The sequence below is a fragment of the Mercenaria mercenaria genome, chromosome 9, assembly GCF_021730395.1.
Source record: "Mercenaria mercenaria strain notata chromosome 9, MADL_Memer_1, whole genome shotgun sequence".
In the NCBI taxonomy this organism is placed as follows: domain Eukaryota; kingdom Metazoa; phylum Mollusca; class Bivalvia; order Venerida; family Veneridae; genus Mercenaria; species Mercenaria mercenaria.
In genome coordinates this window covers 67,392,659-67,412,588 of record NC_069369.1, presented here as the reverse complement: position 1 = coordinate 67,412,588, position 19,930 = coordinate 67,392,659, and the positions used below count along the sequence as shown (strand labels likewise).

At 34.2% G+C, this 19,930-nt stretch overlaps 2 protein-coding genes across 3 annotated transcripts in view; one reads left to right on the top strand and one right to left on the bottom strand.

Moving 5' to 3' along the window:
- The window catches only part of LOC123547333 (dynein axonemal assembly factor 9-like), a 160,456-nt gene that overhangs the window by 65,735 nt on the left and 74,791 nt on the right, over positions 1–19,930 (bottom strand). The gene's annotated exons all lie outside the window — the stretch shown is intronic.
- LOC123547334 (FMRFamide receptor-like) overlaps positions 18,968–19,930 on the top strand; it is a 39,288-nt gene continuing 38,325 nt past the window's right edge. Inside the window, exon 1 of the mRNA XM_045334351.2 lies at positions 18,968–19,185. The gene's annotated coding sequence lies outside the window, so the exon portion shown is untranslated. The remainder of the gene's footprint in view (positions 19,186–19,930) is intronic.

The window sequence follows — 19,930 nt, the reverse complement described above, 5'->3', positions numbered from 1 at the left end:
CCAATCAATACTGTTTATACTTGTGAGTCATTTCTTGATGGTACGAGTCCATAGATGTAATGCACGCTTATAATTTGTTCATTTTGTTCATGGAATTGTCCATATTCATCCTGACAGATAGTTTCTGTACTGCTTGGCACCTCTGCTGGCTCAGGAGTGCTGTGTATTGGTGTTATCATCTCTGGGGCATTAAAGATCATTTCATTTATTTGTGTCTGTCTGTGTGTTGTCTTACGTTGTGTTTGTTGTTGTTGTTGTTGTGTTTTTGTATTCCTCTTCTTTGTTCTTTTAAGTTGGGCCTAACTGTGTCTGCCTGTTACAACTACGAATCTTGGTGTCACGTTCTTTGGTATTTGTGGTATTATTGTCTGTTTTCTCTCCTCTTTCTTGATCATCACTGTCTCGAATGTTTCTTCTTCAAAGCCATGAAATTTCATGGAGTGTTTCTTTAGTATGTCCTTCCTACTGTATAATTTATTGCACCAAGAGCATTTAAATTTCTTTATCATATCATTGGTGAGTTTTGGTGTCTGTACCATGATGATAAGTTGTTAAATGTTTCTCCACACAAAGTTTCGTACCATTTTTTTAAGATCTGCTGCCGTTGCCTTTCTTGCAAAACAAATTTCTTTATTCATTTTTAAATTAAATTGAGTCCGTCGGGTATTTTCGATTTTAATTTCTCGATCCACACGTCTTTCGTTCTTAGTCCTTTGTTTGTATCACGTTCCCTTGTTTGGATCATTGTGATGTTAATGTGTTTAACATTATGTCCCGCGGAGTTAAAATGGCAGGAAAGAGCTTGACATCATTCTTTGCTTTAATGTCGGCAATGTGACCATAGAATCTGTCCATAAAAGTATTTCCTGTTTGTCCTTCATACTGCATTTTGCATTTCGTGTACAACACTAACAGTTCTACATGTGTAATGACCCTTTGTTTTGTAATTTGCGCTCTCATCGTACTTATTAATTCTGTTTTGTTTGACAGTATCTACAGCTAAAACAGTTTTGAAAAACTACTAGGAGTGCTTTTTTGGCCATCCATGTCTGTTTTCACTAGTGTGTCCCTGATACTTTTTGCTCTGCAATATACTGTAATAATTTTTGAACTTGTGATGAAGTTTGTTGAGGTACCATCTGTTAGGATCTTTATATAGTTTTCAAAGACTCTTTGTGAAGCAGGACAGTGTGGGATGTATGTGGTGATAAACGGAACCGTTTTATGTGCACTCTTGTGTTCTTTTTCCACTGTATAGGAGAGTATGTCTATCTAATTTGGCTGCCTTATTTATTGCATTGCGTACGAGAGTTGAGGGGTATTCCTGCACACGCAAGTTATCATACAGGAAGTTTGTACATATTGTGTATGCATTTTCGATGCTGCATATTCTTCGTATGTGGACTGCTTGGCTGTAAGGTATGCTTCTTTTTTGGTGCACTGGGTGGAAAGAGCTATAATGCGTCCGTAGGTTTCGTGTGTACTGTAGTATGGAGCGTTCCTGTTCGGTCCTTTGTTATTTTCACATCTAATACATTTATACTTCATTTGTGGGGGTATAAAAATTGTTGTTACTAATGTATTGATAATACTAGACTAAATTTCATGGAATGAGCGTGAAACTATTGTATCTTGTTCTTACATATATAGTTACAACAGTTTCGCCCACGTAGTGTATACTGTTGTGTCTCTGAATTGTCTGTATATTAAATAATCAAATCTGTAAAAAGATCCTTTGGAAGCAAAGAATGCTACCAAGAAGAATAATAATACTCATTTTAATATATATAAAACAAGAGTACCGCCATTCATACTACCCTAAGAATTTTGCAAGTTTATGAAAATTGATTGACTTTCCTTTTGTGATATTGCAATTAATTAACACGAGAAGAATTCCAAGTTTAAATACATGTAATTTTAATCTAAAATATATGGACAATCCAGAGCAAGAGATTCCCTTTTCATTGGTATAAGCATTTTTCCAGAAATCCGTTGATATTTTTTCACTGCGTCTTATACACGAGTGCGACCTATACTCGTACGATTATGGTATCATAAATATTTGTTCGGAGAATAGAGTATTGATTTCCGGGCTACTTGGAATTTCAAGGCAGCTCGGTGGGCACGCTCTGAAAAAAAAAGTAGCCCGACAGAATTTCTGCCAGAAAACCTTTTTTTCTTAATTCTTTTTTACGGGAGATTTTCAAGTCCTGCCGGAAGACCTGGAGATATACTGAAAATACTGGAGAAAAAGTCTCCCGGCGGGTGATATGGCATGTATGTAATGTCCACGTTATACACTAATAAAATTGAAATCCAGACAACAGATATTTAATTTTAATCGACAGAAATCAATCACAATTAAATACATTGGCTTTACCTTTTTCTAGAAGTGCTTGAAATCGAAAGTAGGTTGTCAGAATGTCTGCTTACGGTGTCAAACTGCCAATTTTTCATGAACAGTTTTCTTGATTTATTTTGATAAAAGATAATGTCATGGTAAACTTTAATATCAGAGACTGTCAAATGCTGTTAAAACTGTCTTTGCATCATCACAATTTGTCAAACATATTCTTAAACTGGAGATCTGGTCAATGTTTATGAAAATGTATCAGTATCTGGACATTAAGTTTTGGATATCTGGATTTTTACCAATAAAAAAATTGGGGCAGGACGTTTCAGAGAGGGGCTGGCAGAGATCATAGAATCTAACAATCAATTTTCTATTGTCATATGTTGAGGTCAATATGTATCTTTTTTACAAGTATTTTTGACCAAGAACATAGTTTCAGGCAAGTCAACAAAACTATGTATTATAAAACCCATTTTCTAACTCTGTTCCTTTACCCTGCTATATTTCTAAAATGGACTGGTCCATCATTTAATTTGGGCAGTACCATTCATTATTCAAAAGGGTGTTCACTGAAAGTTTACTGACAGAATAGTGAACAGTGCAGACCATGATCAGACTGCACGAATGTGCATGCTGAGGCAGAATCAATTGCCGCCAGCAGACTAAAGGTTAAGTTACAGTGGAATGTTAAATGTAAATATAATTCCATACTGATGCTTACATTTCATACTGGGTGAATGACCCCACAACTGGCATCATATTAATGCCTGTCTTCAAGTTCAAAATTTCATAAACATTGATATTTTGGATGTTATTTGCGTTAAACAGTAGTATTTAATATAAAGATTAAAAAAAATTTCAAGTGTGCAAAAGTATGTAGCAAAAAAGTGATTGGATTTATATCAAGAAATATGCATTTGTTTTCTTTTGCCCTCTTTAACCCCAAAAAATATTTCCTGCTTCATCAAAGTTCACAAATTTTATGTATTAGAGTATCAAAATGAAAACTGTTTATATTTCTATCCATAAACTTCCCTAAAATCATCAATCTAAAACAGCTGTTCAAATAGCAGAACACAGCAAATTATTTTACAGAATAACTTCCTTCACATTACCTTAATTGCAGGGTGTTTGTAATTTTCTTAAAACAATGCATTTAATTCCCTGTCTTCCAATGGCAGCAGAGAAAATAGTATGCTTAACTATTTGGTTAAAAACTACTTTGGGGACCACCTTTAAAAAATGTACATTCTTTTCAAATTATACCTGCACATGAAAATACAGGGATATGGACAAAATCCCCCTATTAAATTTGACCAAACTGCGGACAAAATCCTCGTCATTTTTTCAACAATATCTGAAGTTTCAATTTATTCCATTTAGATTCGATATTCTAACACGACCCGATTTGTTTTCCTATCAAACAAAGAAGGCTGAAAACTGTGTGTTATGATTCAACACTTCATTTTTCTGACATCACAATTATTACATCATGGCATTAGACGGCATAGTGGCGAGCTGGAAAAGAAATCAACAGAAATCAGGCAAATATTTGATGGATCAGTAAGGACGTACATAATATTCCTTAATAACGTGTTAGAATGAAATAATGATATTATACCTTTTACAGTGATTTGCGCGTGAATAAAGTCATTGTCTGTTGTTAAGATGCAAATTATTATATCATTCGGGCTGCTCCCTGGTGATATAATTCATTCGCATCTAAACTCCAAACAATGATTTTATTCAATGACAAAACACTGTTTGTTTTTTTTGTTTTGTTTTGGGTTTAACACCGTTTTTCAACAGTATTTCAGTCCTGTAACGGTGGGCAGTTAACCTAACCAGTGTTCCTGGATTCTGTACCAGTACAAACCTGTTCTCCGCAAGTAACTGCCAACTTCCCCACATGAATCAGAGGTGGAGGGCTAATGATTTCAGACACTATGTTGTTTATCAAATAGTCACGGAGAACATATGCCCAGCCCGAGGATCGAACTCGCGACCCCGCGATCCGTAGACCGACGCTCTACCTACTGAGCTAAGGGGGCGGGTCAAACAAAACACTGTTTGGGATATATTATTTTCTTAAATAATCATCTTAAAAACTATATTTTTTAAATTTTTGTTCACATTTGTTTATTTAAGTCACTGCATAAACTGTTGGTATGAGCATAACTGTTTAAGCGCTCCTATAAATTTTCAAACACTATTGCACACCTAATTTTTGAGATGCACAGTCTTGTTTATATATACCAGCACATTTGATATTGCATGGGCATTAATTTTGTAATGTTTATACATGCATATAATATTACATGCACATACTAGGATAGTAGACAGAACTTTTACAGAATCAATTTCCTCTGCACGATTTTAATTTTACAACAGGCAGTTAATTTTGTAATTGTTTTCCAGAAAATGAAACAATTTATTGTTGTTGTGGGTGTAAATTTCTACTAACTTTTCTTGAAAGAGAATAATCTTTGTCTATTTCATTTATCAGACTTTAACAGCTGCACTATTTTGTGGAGTAACTAATTTTTCATACTTCACGGTCAAATTAGTTGAATTATTTAAAGCTCAACAGTTTTTTGATGAAAAAGCAAGTTATATCAAAGACAGATCCATACATACACTAAAGAAAAGCAAACTTTAGAATAGTATACCACACCAATAAGATCAAACTTTATCTAAGTGCAAATTGAGATAGAGGCCACAGTGGCTCGAGTGCTCTTGAAATGTCGGAGGTTCTACCTACATGAAATAATACCCCCCGAATGGCACCAGGGGTCTTCTAAGCTTGCTTTAAAGCTGAAATGTCCGAGTTATCCCAGTGTGACTTCAACCAAATATATTATCTTCAGTAAGATCTTTTTTCCCCAGGACAAAAGTATTTTACAAATCTGTATGCATTAAATTTTATAAATTAACAAAACCACTTATGTTTACCAACTTTTATGCCATGGCAATGTTGGAAATAAATCTCCATATGGACGTCTAAATGCTTTTATTACTAAACAATAAATACAAACAGATAGGACCACATGTCAAACACTGGAAAAAGTTTAACTGTTTATTTATTTTGACGTGTTGTTCTCCCCTTCCTTGTTTTTGTATTTGTTGTTTATTTATTTTGATCGACTGGTTTCAGAGTATCCTACTCCTTCATCAGGATAAAACATATAAAAAATATTTTACTGAAGTATTAAAAATTCTGGACATCATTAAATTTTCTATATCTGTTACTAAAAATAGTAACACATGTTACTGTAAACAGATCAGTACAAGTAAGTAAGTAAGTAAGTAAATTTTATTATAGTGACATTGTGTATATACATGACAAACATTTGACTAATAACAATAACAGCACCCGGCCACGTTGGGCCTATAAGTCACTTCAATAAATAGATTTTATGATACATGCACCCAAAAGATGTACAAGTTTGTTAAATATGTGTTTTGCAAATAAAAGTTATGAAAGTTACTCTTCTAAAAATACTGGTACACTGATTCTTAGTTATTTGTCAACATTGTACATTAGGTACTCCTCATCTTCACAAATTGTCTCTGTGCCTGAAGATTCCATTGGTTCTTGTTCTCAGAGATCCAGGTCTTCTGCTGGCTGGTCTTGGTGTGCTGGGGAGTGGTGATATTGGTTCGGGGACTCCATCTCTGTTAAGTTGCAATGCCTTCTTTATTGCTTTCCCGATGATGCCCATTGGCTTTAAATATGACTGTGTAAGTGGATAATATTAGCGGGTCATAAATTTAGTTAACTGCCATTTCCTGATGTTTTACGAGTGGAAAATTTAATATTTGCAAACTGCCAAAAAAAAAATAAAGTGCAAAAGCTTTGTTTGTTTATCTTTACTTCTTTATTTAACTATAATGACATGTCTTAATTGGTGAACATGGAAATTTACGCTGGCTGAAATTCACAAAATCCACTAACATATCGTCACAAACTTTTTCTGTTCGACAGTATTAAATGTGCAAGAATTATCAACAAATCATTAGCAAAATCATAATGCTGTCATAGCCGCCACTTGCAGAATCTAAATGTCACTTGCGGCAGAAGAAGTGAAAATATTCTGGGGGAAATTTCAATATGCAATTTGCAAGGACCAGTTTATTGACAAAAACAAGATATCATTTAAACCCATGCTGAAACAAATTCAAATATCTGAGTCAAGGAATTACAGAGGCTTATAAACTGTTGCATTTTAAAGGTGAATAATCAGACTTTTGGTCAAGTAATGAAAAGTAGTTTGAATTTTAAACATATGATTATTTTATACTTACTTGTGTTCACCTCACACTAAATATAAGTTAGATTTTCACTAGAGGTATTTTTGAAACTTAAATTTCCTGTCTAATGTTTGTCCAAACAAGACAGAACTATTTTACCATAAGTATAAATTTGATTACAGAAAAATATAAAAATATTACCTATTGTATTACATTTGTAAAAGATATGCATTAACAATATTATTATATATTTAGATATACAAGTTTGAAAAATTGTTATTACCTCCCTTTGTTTCAGAAAAGGTGAATTCAGAACGCAGCTATTAAATATGCTTTTTTACCTTTATTATTAAAATATCCTGTTATCTATCCAATGCAAACTTAAAACTAGAAATTATCTTACAACAGAAAGAAATAGTCAGCTTTTTAAAAACTTTCATCTGAAATGTGAAGGTTGGAGGGTGTGTGTGTGTGGAGGGGGGGGGGTGTAATTTTTTATTTTTTTATAAAAGCCAGTAAGAAATACATTTCTAATGGGGATCTAACTCTAGTAAATGGGTATTTTTGTTCCGAAAATAAATCTCTAACAGAAATTATATGGATAATGCGAAGTGTCAAAAAATGTTGCTTAAATGTGACCTGACCACCTTTAAATTATCTGAAACGGATTTGAAAGAAAATGTTTCATTTCCCCAAACTTTAACACATAATCATCAAATTTGTTTATTAAACATTTGAATTTAGCTTTTAAAACAGGAACATTTATTTGTTAGTCATTCCTTCAGAAGAATTCTAAATACTGTAAGCTGTGTCACCATTTAATTTAAACAATTTCTTTTTTTTTTCTGTAGAAGATGATCCTAAACTCAGTTATAAAATCACAATGCTATCTATCTACAATGCAAGAATAGGTGTCACTGCAAAATCAAACTGTCATTTGAAGAGACATTCTTCATTTGTTACTGAGGCAGTAAATGCAAATCTTGACATATTTCAATGCACAATTTCATTTGAAAGGATGCTGAAATCCATTTAAAAAATTTTGTTTTAAATTTTCAGATGCCTTAAAAACCATTATACACTGGGACCCCGTTATAATGCTGTCATCGGGGTCCAAGGTTCGAGACCCGCGGATCTAGCGGGGTTAAATTTATAACGCGGGTTGATCGTATCAGCGGTATATGCAATACCCCACCCACCGGTAACGTATTTTGGACGCTGTTTTATGTAAATAATAAGAAATAAGAATCGTATAAACGGGACATTTATTTACCTTAAATGCTACTGAAAAATACATTAAAAGAATTATAACGCTGTGTCATCTTCTAATTTTGTCGTGATTATAAAAGAAAATTGGATTTGTGTATCCCGGAAGTAAACATATATAACGCTGTGTGAGGAGTGCGCGGTCGTGAGAATTACATATGCACTGCAATTGCACTGGGGGTTTATGTAACTAAAAGAGAAAAAACACGGACAGTCTTAAAAAAAAATAATTTTGAATAGATTTACATGAAGGAAATCGATAAATAAGATAAAAATTTTTTAAATGAGCGTCGTTGATATACGATATTAAAAAGGGAGCACATTCTCAGTAAGGCTTTCAGTGCGTCGAATCTTCATTATTTCCGATGAATTGAGTGTGATGATTACGAAAAACCGCAGCAGTTTATTACAAAATTCGATTTTTTATTCACTCAAGTGATCATGTCATCTGCTTAATTGGTGCAAACTTAAACGGTTTGATAGTTGACTGACCAATGTTACACGCTTGTTATGCAAACAATCTAATTTTGACATGGTACTGATTGCATAATTGTCACATGTCTACATGTATTGAAACTTAAACAAAGGCGATACGCAAACAAGTAAGCTAGCAGACGATTATTGATTTTTGTGCCAGTTGTCATGGAAAGGTGTTAAAGTACAGTACTTGTAGTTTTAACGCTGGTTATGATCAAATTAAGTAACATCTGCAGATTTTTTTTTTTTTTTTTTTTTTTTTTTTTTTACCCTCTAAAATTTGGGCGCCAAGGCCATACAGCGTTATACCGAGGACAGCGGTATATCGAGAAGCGTTATAACGGGTTTCGAGTGTATGAAGTATAGATCTTTACATTTCATTGTCTTTAAAATGTATTTCCATTTTCCCTGGAGTGTCTACCCATACAAGTCTTTGATTCAGTTACAGTATCATTTGAGAAAAACAATATCTGTACTGTCGTGTTGAATTATTGATGAGATTTAAAATATATCGTATCAAATACCTAAAATGTGTTAGGTAACAAATGTATCAGCAATAACAAGTTTACTTTAATTCTATTGATCTGATCGATTCCATTTTCATTTGTTCAGATCAGTTCCATCTATTTCCTTTTTTGGTTGAGGTAAATTCCACTTCCTATCGCTTAAATTTGTCATTTCTATTTCATTTTGTTTAGGCCAGTTCTTTAATATCTATGGTCAATTTCATTTCAACTGCAACTGTCAATTCCAATTCTTTGGTAATATTGCTCTGATTTACATCTGTTCATGTCAATTCTTTTTTCTATTGGTAAACCATAAAGTCCATTCCTTTATATCCTTGATCAGGTTTAAGTTAACTTTCTTTAGTAATGTCAATTTGATTTATTTTGTTCAGGTAAGTTCTTTTTTTTATTGCAAAGCTCATTTCCATTTACTTTAATTAATTCCTCTTTCTCTTGCTTGGATATATTCCAATTTCATTTATTTCCAATTTTTTTGTTGCTTAGGGCAATTCAAGTTTCTTCTTTTCTTTTTCTTTGCTTGGGTCAATTCTAGTATCTTTTGTTCAAGTTTCTGTTGCTTGGGTCAATTCTACTTTCTCTTGTCACAATTTCTGTTGCTTGGGTCAATTCCACTTTCTCTTGTTCCAGTTTATGTTGCTTGGGTCAATTCCACTTTCTCTTGTTCCAATTTCTGATGCTTGGGTCAGTTCTAATTTCTTTTGTTCCAATTTCTGTTACTTGGGTCAATTCCACTTTTTCTTGTTCCAATTTCTGTTGCTTGGGTCAATTCCAATTTCTTATGTTCCAGTTCCTGTTACTTGGATCAATTCTGCTTTCTATTGTTCCAATCTCTGTTACTTGGGTCAATTCCACTTTCTCTTGTTCCAATTTCTGTTGCTTGGGTCAATTCCAATTTCTTTTGTTCCAGTTTCTGTTGCTTGGGTCAATTCCACTTTTTCTTGTTCCAGTTTCTGTTACTTGGGTCAATTCAGTTTTGTTTTGTTCAAGTCAATCCTTTCTGCTACTGTTATGACATTTTTTTTCTTCTATTGATCAAGTAGACGCCATTTTCCTTTGCTCCAGTTAAATATCCCATCTTCTTTTGCCAGGGTCAAATCCATTTTTATTTATCCATGTCAATATTCCTTTCCTGTTGCTAAAGTCAATTCTATTTTCTTTTGAACAAGTTCAGTTCCTTTTTCGATCGCTAGAATCGATTCCCTTTTTCTATTGTTAAAGTCAACACCATTTACTTTTGTTCAGATAAATCCCAGAAAACAAATAAATAATCAAAAGAAATAAATAGTTAAACTTTTTCCGGTGTTCAATGACGTGCAGTCCTTCTATTTGTTTGTATTTATAATGTTTTAAAACAAATAAAAGACAAAAGCCATATATCAAACAGTTTAGACAAAGTATGGAACTGTATACAAAACTTAATTTTTGTCAAAAAAGGGCCATAACTGAGCTAAAGTCCTTGTCCTAGTTATGTAGTCTTGCCTTCTTATGTAGACTATGATGGTAACCAAATGGTCAAACTTTCAAAGCCATATGTCAAACAGGTTTGACAAAATATGGACATGTATGAAAAACTTAACTGATTTCCAAGTCCAAAAAGGGCCATAATTCAGCCAAAATAGTTGACAGAGTTATGTTCTCTTGCCTACAGATGGAAATCAAGATGATAAGCAAGTGGTCAAAGTTTCAAAGCCACATGTCAAATAGTTTTGACAAAACACTGATTTGTGTGAAAACTGAACCAATTTCCAAGTCCAAAAAGGGCCATAATTCAGCCAAAATACTTGACAGAGTAATGTTTTCTTGCCTACAGATGGAAATCATGATGATAAGCAAGTGTTCAAAGTTTTAAAGCCACAGGTCAAATAGTTTTGACAAAACGTGGACTTGTACGAAAACTGAACCAATTTCCAAGTCCAAAAAGGGCCATAATTCAGCCAAAATTGTTGACAGAGTTATGTACTCTTGCCTTCAGATGAAAATTATTATGATAAACAAATGTTCAAACTTTCAAAGCCACACACAAAGTCAAATAGTTTTGACAAAACATGGACTTGTACAAAAATTGTACCAATTTCCATGTCCAAAAAGGGCCATAATTCAGCCAAAATAGTTGACAGAGTTATGTACTCTAGCCTTTAGATAAAGACTGTTATAACAAACAAGTGATAAAAGTTTCAAAGCCATATGTCAAACACTTTACACAAAATGTGAACTGGTATGAAAAACTTAGTTAAAAGCGGCCATAATCTTGATGGAGTTATGTACTCTTGCCTAAAACTGGACATGGTGATTGTACCAGGTACAAAAGTGTTGAAAGTTTCAAGGCTTTATCGCAAAAGACTTTGTAAAAATGTGGACTGGTACGAAAAACTTAACCAAGGTGTGACACCGACGCTGACGCCAACACCGGTGAAGAGTAGGATAGCTCTACTTATTCTTCGAATAGTCGAGCTAAAAACCTTGGATACATCGAGCAGTTTGTGAATACCCCATATTTGAAATTTTATCAATTTTCTTGCACGAGTACGTTTAGAGGCGCATACAATATGGATGAGCATGCATAATTATGGGACATGTGGATGTCTGTTTCTGACATGGAGAATGAGGTGTTTGATTACATATGCAAGATATCAACAAATCATTAGCAAATACAATTCAAAATTCATGACTAGCTTTTATCTGCAGGATCCAACTGTCAATTACTACAGCAGAAGTGAGAATATTCAGGGGAAATTTCAATATGCCATTAACTTTGCACAGTTATTGACAAAAAAACCCAGATATAAATTAACATTTAAATGATTTCCTCTGGCAGGAAGCTGAAATAAATTAAAGCATTGCAGATGCTTATAAAACTGTTGCATTTGAAATTATTTAGAATATAGATCAAAAGATTTCATGTGATTTAAGACCATCAATGTCTTATTAAGTGTATACCCATAAACTATATATATTAGCAGAAGAGTTGAAGCAATCTGATTAAAGTACTTGATCTTCTAAACGAAGATCTGAGGATGACCTATTAACATTCATCTTTCAGTATATTTGGATTACTGATATTGCTATTTTTATTTTTTGCAAATCTATTTTTATCTGAACCAATCAGACGACTCGTTTCAACAAGCATTTGGCTGAACCATCAAAATAGCGTCGAAAGACACAGGGTGAGAAAAATGTGCTTACAGGGCGAGTGCTCCACCAACTGAGCTAACCGGCTGTCCGACACATATTCTCCCCTTACGTGACCAAGTACGTACGTAACATATGATACCTCAGGCTAAATATAGATTTCTTAAACTTCTACTTTCACTTTCAAAATGTTGAAAGCAAGGCTCTGATTGGCTAACAGAAGGGTCATCAGAATGAGTCTACAGCACATCTTCAGATCCAAAGTGTAGGGTTAATTGGAGATGTACTTTAGTCAGATTGCGAGTTGAAGCTAACTGCAATCCCTGTAAGTATTTTCAGCCCAGGGCAACAGTTCTCTATGTTATCCGTAGGACAACAGTTTTCAATGTCTTCGCAAGGGCAAAAACTCCCAATCTCATCCCAAAGGAAATAGTTCTCCGAATAATGAGGAACAGAAGTTCTGACTGTTCCAAAAACAATGCCCTTGAAATGACTGCTTTACTACTTAATAACAATCATAGTCCATTAAATGGTTGATAAAGAGGTACCCACTGGGAAAGTCTTTCAAAATCTGATTTTATCACAGGCTGTGCTCACCCCACATGCTGAACTGATCAACTTTGCAGAAAATAGTAAAAAATTGCCAAATTACAGATAAATAGCAATGCTTTAAGTTCAGTATTCTATGTTGTGAACCATTTCCAATTTTAAAAACACTGAACTTTCAGTCCCGCGTAAATAACTCCTTTTACAGAACTTGCAATTAGTAGAATCAAGTCATTCAGAAGGACAATTTAGTCATTCAATTGCTACAGAAGCTGGGGTAAAATTCAGAAGTACTCTATTAATATTGCAAACACACAATTTCATTTGGCAGGATGCTGAAACCCATTTAATGATTTTGTTTTAAATTTTCTGATGTTGTTACATGAAATATAGATCTTTACATTTTATGGGATTTCAAAGACAGTTCCATTTTCCCTGGAGTGCCGATTCAGTCACAGTATCAGTTCAGAAACTCTGCTCCATCATGATAAATTATTGATGAAATAAACAAGAGCTGTCTCCATAGGATGACATATGCCCCGGATGGCACTTTGAATGAATAGTTATGGCCGATGTTAGAGTTTAGGACTTTTGACCTACGGACCTGGGTCTTGCGCGCGACACGTCGTCTTACTGTGGTACACATTCATGCCCAATAATTTTAAAATCCATGCATGAATGACAAAGATATGGACCGGACACGCCCATCAATGCACTATCATGAAATATGACCTTTAACGTCTAAGTGTGACCTTGACCTTTGAGCTAGGGACCTGGGTCTTGCGCGCGACACGTCGTCTTACTGTGGTACACATTCATGCCAAGTTATTTGAAAATCCATCCATCGATGACAAAGATATGAACCGGACACGAAAATTGCGGACAGACAGACCGACAGACTGACAGACCAACAGACGGTTCAAAAACTATATGCCTCCCTTCGGGGGCATAAAAACAAAATTACCAAAAAGGTGTTGATTAACAGCTGCATCTTCATTTACAAAATTGATCAGGTCAATTTTATTTTCTTGTGTGCATGTCAATTCTGAACTTTTTTTAACACACAAATTGTTCAGGTCAATGCATTTCTCTACTGCTAACTTTTGTTCAAGCCTTTGCATTTTCCTATAGTTAAGTTATCGTATAGCAACCTTTGCTACTGCAGTTCTAATATTTTCTATTGCAAAGTTAAATTCAGTTGTAATTCCTTTTCCCTAACTGCTAAGGTCAATTCCTTTTTTTGATAGAGATGGTATATCAATTCTTCTACCATAAAGCTCATGTCCTCTGGCAGTGTTCAAGTCAGGTTTAGAAACTGGTACAATCAAACTTCAATACATATTAGGATAATTCCAGGCCAAGGCAAAATCCCTATATAATGCTTTTTGTTTGATGACTCAATAACTCAAACAAATTTTGCTGGTCCCATCAAGTTCGAGTAAACAAAGTTTGACTGTATTTGGAAGCTACTCACAGTCTATCTATACTGAAAAGAAATCTTAAATTTTTCCTGAAAATAGAGCTACAGTGAAACTCAGCTCACTTGTGCATCTGTAGCCCCAGCTCCCGGGTTCACTCCAGTGACACATGTGGTCACTCCAATATCTCATCTATCATGTCTATGTAGTCTTTAGACTATCGGGCAATAACCCTGACATTTGGTAATTGGCTGCTGAAGTTCGATTAAATATTGACTATCAGAATTGCAAACACATATAAAACAGATGCATTTCAACTGCTGCTAAAGATTTCACAGGATAAGACCAAGAATAAATGTTTTTCCCATTTCCCCATGAGAGTCTAACATTACATCTTGGTTAAGTTTAAATATCAGTCTGTAACAGTTTGCATGAAAGCTATAAAATTTCTGCAATCCCATGATAAATTATTGTTGAAATTTTATGTATAAACCAGTAAAATGGAATATTAAGTAACTACTGTGTCACTGGTATTCATGTCAGTCTGTCCTTTCTTGTTGTTAGTGTTGTTTGGTTTAACACTACATACATATTGGAATGGATTTTAAGTTTTATAATGCTGTTCATGATGTCAGGAGACAAGATAAATCAGTAGCTGAAGTGTATATCTGCTAGAATAAATATGGAAAGATATACTTAAACCTGTACGCTAGAATTCCCTTTATCGCATAGTGCGGCAATTTTCCTTTGATCTTTGCAGCATGTTATACATAGTAACACACATTATTACTACAAAACTGTGCTGATATCTTACAAAACTGTTGCGATATATATCAACACGGAAATCTCTATGGAGTTTCATAAGAAAAAAAGTGTTCCAATATATATCAGCACAGTAAAACTGTTCCGATATATATCGGAACACTTATTCTCTATTGAGGTCCTATCAAGGGAGTATAATTTTTTCCTTTCAAAGAAAAGATGATTTTAGCTCCAATTTATCCAAGTAAGAATTTTCCTGACCTACATTTATACAAGTAAAACATTATTAACTACAAATACTGTGCTGTATCTTACAAACTGTTGCGATATATATCAACACGGAAACTCTATGGCGTTTCATAAGAAAAAGTGTTCCGTATATATCAGCACAGTAAAACTGTTCCGAATATATCGGAACACTTTTTCTCTATTGAGGTCCTATCAAGGGAGTATAATTTTCCTTTCAAAGAAAGATGATTTTAGCTCCAATTTACAGTTCACAGAGAAAGAATTGTCACAACACCTACATTTATAAAGTAAAGAATAAATAAACTAGAATATTTCAAAAACTTGATAGTTATTGCCAAATTCAGAAATACATGAAATATATGAAATTCTGAGATTTCTCAAATGTTTCTTTTTCTTTGATTTTTTTTACAAACAAAACAACAAGTTTTACAATATGTCTGGCCAATGAAATGCAAAGATTTAAAACCAATGCAGAAATTTGTTGGGTACTTTTACTGGGGAACACATTTTCTAAACAGAAGTTTTGGTGTTTCAGTCAGGGGCGCGAAAGGAATCAAAATAGTAAAATAATAATAAACAAATTTAAATGAAAATAATATATAATTTTTTTTTGATAAACTATGCGATAACAGTTATAATTGTAGTGTGTGTGTTACCAGGATATCAGAGCTAGGTAAATCTCGTTATTTTTCTCTTCACATACTGCTCGGCCTACCGCCTCGACGATATTGCAGAGAAAAATACCTCATGTACCCTAGCTCGATATTCCTGGTAACACACTTCACTACCATACTATAAACTATTAATTACAGTTCTCAAGAAAGAATTGTCACAAACACCTACATATTATAAATAAAAGAATAAATAAACTAGAATATTTCAAAAACTTGATAGTTATTGCCAAATTCAGAAATACATGAAATATATGAAATTCTGAGATTTCTCAAATGTTTCTTTTTCTTTGATTTTTTTTTACAAACAAAACAACAAGTTTTACAATATGTCTGGCCAATGAAATGCAAAGATTTAAAACCAATGCAGAAATTTGTTGGGTACTTTTATCTGGGGAACACATTTTCTAAAACAGAAGTTTTGGTGTTTCAGTCAGAGAGGCGCAGAAAGGGAATCAAAATAGTAAAAATAATAATAAACAAATTTAAATGAAAATAATATATAATTTTTTTTGATAAACTATGCGATAAAACAGTTATAATATGTAGTGCTCGTGTGTTACCAGGATATATCAGAGCTAGGGGTAAATCTCGTTATTTTTCTCTTCACATATCTGTCTCGGCCTACCGGCCTCGACGATATGTGCAGAGAAAAATACCCTCGATGTACCCCTAGCTCTGATATATCCTGGTAATACACTCTCACACATACTATAACTATTACGTATATGAGATGGGCGAAATTTTTCCCAATAATAGAATTTCTTCGAACTTTGGATATTGAAGGATAATCTATTTTTTTTGTTGGGTTCAACGTCGCACCGACACAATTATAGGTCATATGGCAACTTTCCAGCTTTGATGGTGGAGGAAGACCCCAGGTGCCCCTCCGTGCATTATTTCATCACGAGTGGGCACCTGGGTAGAACCACCGACGTAAGCCAGCTGGATGGCTTCCTCACATGAAGAATTCAACGCCCTGAGTGAGGCTCGAACCCACATCGATGAGGAGCAAGTGATTTGAAGTCAGCGACCTTAACCACTCGGCCACGGAGGCCACTTGAAGGATAATCATCTAAGAAACAACAAGAAGCTGTGTTCAATAAACGCTTGATGCCCCTGGTGGCATCCTTGTCGATACAAAGCAACCTAAGTCCAAAACAAGGTCAAGGTCAATGTCAAAGTGAGGTCAGTTGATGTTTGAAGATGAGGAATGGTCACAGGTTACATCTGCATTAGTATCAAGTCATTCTAGTAAGGGGTATTGATGCTAGAAGAAACGGTCCCATTTGGTTAACCAAGAGATGGCCCATACAAACCAACTAAAGTCCAAAACCAGGTCAAGGTCAAGGTCAATCTGAGGTCAGGTGATGTTTGAAGATGGGGAATGGTCACAGGTTACATCTGCATTAGTATCAAGTCATTCTAGTAAGGGGTATGGATGCTAGACGAAACAGTCCCATTTGGTTAACCTCGTACGGACGGACGAACGGACGGACGGACGTTCCTACATATGGATACTTATGTGGCTACTCTTTTGTTCTCTCGATTGTTCTTTTAGCCACGAAAGAGAAAAATAGCCACATAAAAGCCTTACGGAATGAATGATATCAAAGAAAAAGTACAGTTACCTACTGTTCCTATAGCCACCAAAGTATGCAAATGTGAGCTCGGATGGACGGACAGACGAACGGACAGGACAATCACTATATGCCTCCCGCATCAGTAGATGCCGGGGGCATAAAAATATGCAAAAAGAGCTGTCTGTAAGACAACAAATGCTCGACTATTCAAACTGTTGTCCCAGAAGCAGGAATATTACCCTTAATGTTGGAATATCTATAGAGTTTCAATCCAGTATCTGCATTTCTTTTGGTGATAGTAATTTGCATGCAAAACTTTAACCAGGATTTTCTAAGTCCAAAAGGGGGCATAAATTGCCCAATATACAAGTGAGAGTTTTTTAACTTTACCCAGTGAGGCTGGTAATTGACCTAGAAAAGAAAAAAAGTTTCAGAGCTATATGCCTTTAAGTAACAGCTATATGTACTTTCATGCAAAACTTTAAACAGGATTTTCTAAGTAAAAAAGGGGGCATAATTTGGTCAAAATGCAGGTTAGGGTTATCATAATTCAGGCTCTTGATGCTATCACTTAGTTTTATGACCCCAAAGACACATGTGAAGTTTCAATTCAATATCTGCATTAGTTTTGGAGACAGTAACTTCCATGTAAAACTTTAACCAGGATTTTCTAAGTCCAAAAGGGGGCATAATTTGGCCAAAATACATGTCAGAGTTATGGGACTTGACCCAGTGAGGCTGTTAATTGACCTAGAAAAAGAAAAAATAAGTTCCAAAGCTATATGCCTGATAGTCATATGTACTTTGAATAGTCGAGCTAATAAAAATCATAGGTCACCGAAATTGAAAAAGAGTTATCTGCCCTTGAAAACAGCATTTTTGGGGAAATTTTATCATTGGGAAAAATTTTGCCCCGAATTCTAGCGTACACCCTTAAATGATGTTAAGGGCCAGATTGTCACTGCTCAATTGGGTGTCTTTTATAAAGAAACATGTGTTACACTATTAATATTTCATTAGCAACAATCTAGTATTTAAGGGCTTACATATCTCAGTAAAGGAGTTTCCCTACCTGAATATCCATGTCCAATTAACATGCAATCAATTATTCAAATTGATTCTGCATTTACATAACTATTAGAGCCATCTTTAAATTAATTGTGTATGCATTTATTTAATTTATGTGACAGGAAAAAGAGATAATTTCCAAGGTACATTTTAATGAATAATTCATTCAAATATTCTACTGTAAAGCCTGCAGCCACTATGCGAATTCAGTTTAATTTTCATGTTTTTATTTCCTAACAATTTAGAAGCTAGATACCTTGCAATGAAGCCTAATTAATTTTGACAAAATGCAGTGCTTTTAATGGTAAATCAAAAGTGTTAAAACAAAAAAGAACTTCAACCTATGAAAATCTTCAGAACTGACCAACTGATGATATTACGCAAACCTGGTAATGGTATATTCAGGTAACTTTAAAAGGATCCAATGGAGCTGCATGATCAGATGGCTTTGAATTAAGAGAGCTCCAATGTGTGCAACTGGAGTATTGAGGAAAAATATCAAACACTGCAGAAGGAGCAAAACAAAAACTCACTTCAAACCAATTAACCACACAGAAAGTGTAGCCACTGAAAGTTCAGAGTTCGCCATTATTGATTTACAGTAATAACTGTGACAATCATTTCTATAGTAACTGGTAGCTCTATTCCCAATATATGTTCCAGTAAGGCCCCTGTATTTCCAATACACAACTAGTTTGTTGGTATAGTCTGGTGTTATAACAGACAGTGTGATGTTTCTTTAACATTTCTGTGCTTTTTTAATGAGAGAGAACAATGAATCTTTAATTGGTTCTGTAGAAGAAACACTGTTATTTTATTTCTGCTGTGCTTCTGGAAAGGAATTTTATGACTTGCGTTATCGTTTGAAACACAATTTTTATGAAGGTAAGGATAACTGGTTGTCAACAGCTATTTTCTATGGAGCTATAATAATTGCAAAATGGTTGGTGTTTTAGATATCTGTACAGTCTTGCCAGGATTTTAACTATTATCTGACTTTCAGCTTTTTTCAGAAAAAATATATTTGTAGCAATTCAAATCAAAATAATAACTAAGAATTATTAAAAACTGTTGATTGAAGTTATAAGAAAATAATGCATTATATAAAAAGATATTTCCTGTCTCCTATTTTAACAAGCATCACACACAGAATAAAAAAAAATCTGATGAAGTAATGCATAGCTGGTAGTAAGTTTCCGAATTTAACTTATTTTAATTAAGTTTTCATATTACCCACATTATTTAAAACCAATTAGGAAAGGAAGTCAAATACCCATTTATTTTCTGCATATTAGCAGAACTAATGGCCAGCAAAATCGGAAAATTTTAAGACAAATGTTAGTGATTAAACTGCTTGCCATAAAAACATGGTACATTGATTGTTTGTGCAGCAATGTTTGTGCAGCAAGGTGTTAAGATTGTCAATACTACCTTTATTTATTTCTACAAGCTCTTCGTCAATGTCAGTGTTCACATGCAAGTCGTGGTTTCTGCATTCTGCATTTCTCAAAGTAATTCTAAAATCATTTGACGTTTGACATATTTCATCATTTCTTTCCACAGAACTTTCAACTGAGACCTTACTTAAAAGTAAACATTTATTCAATTTATATAATTATGTTTCAGAAAT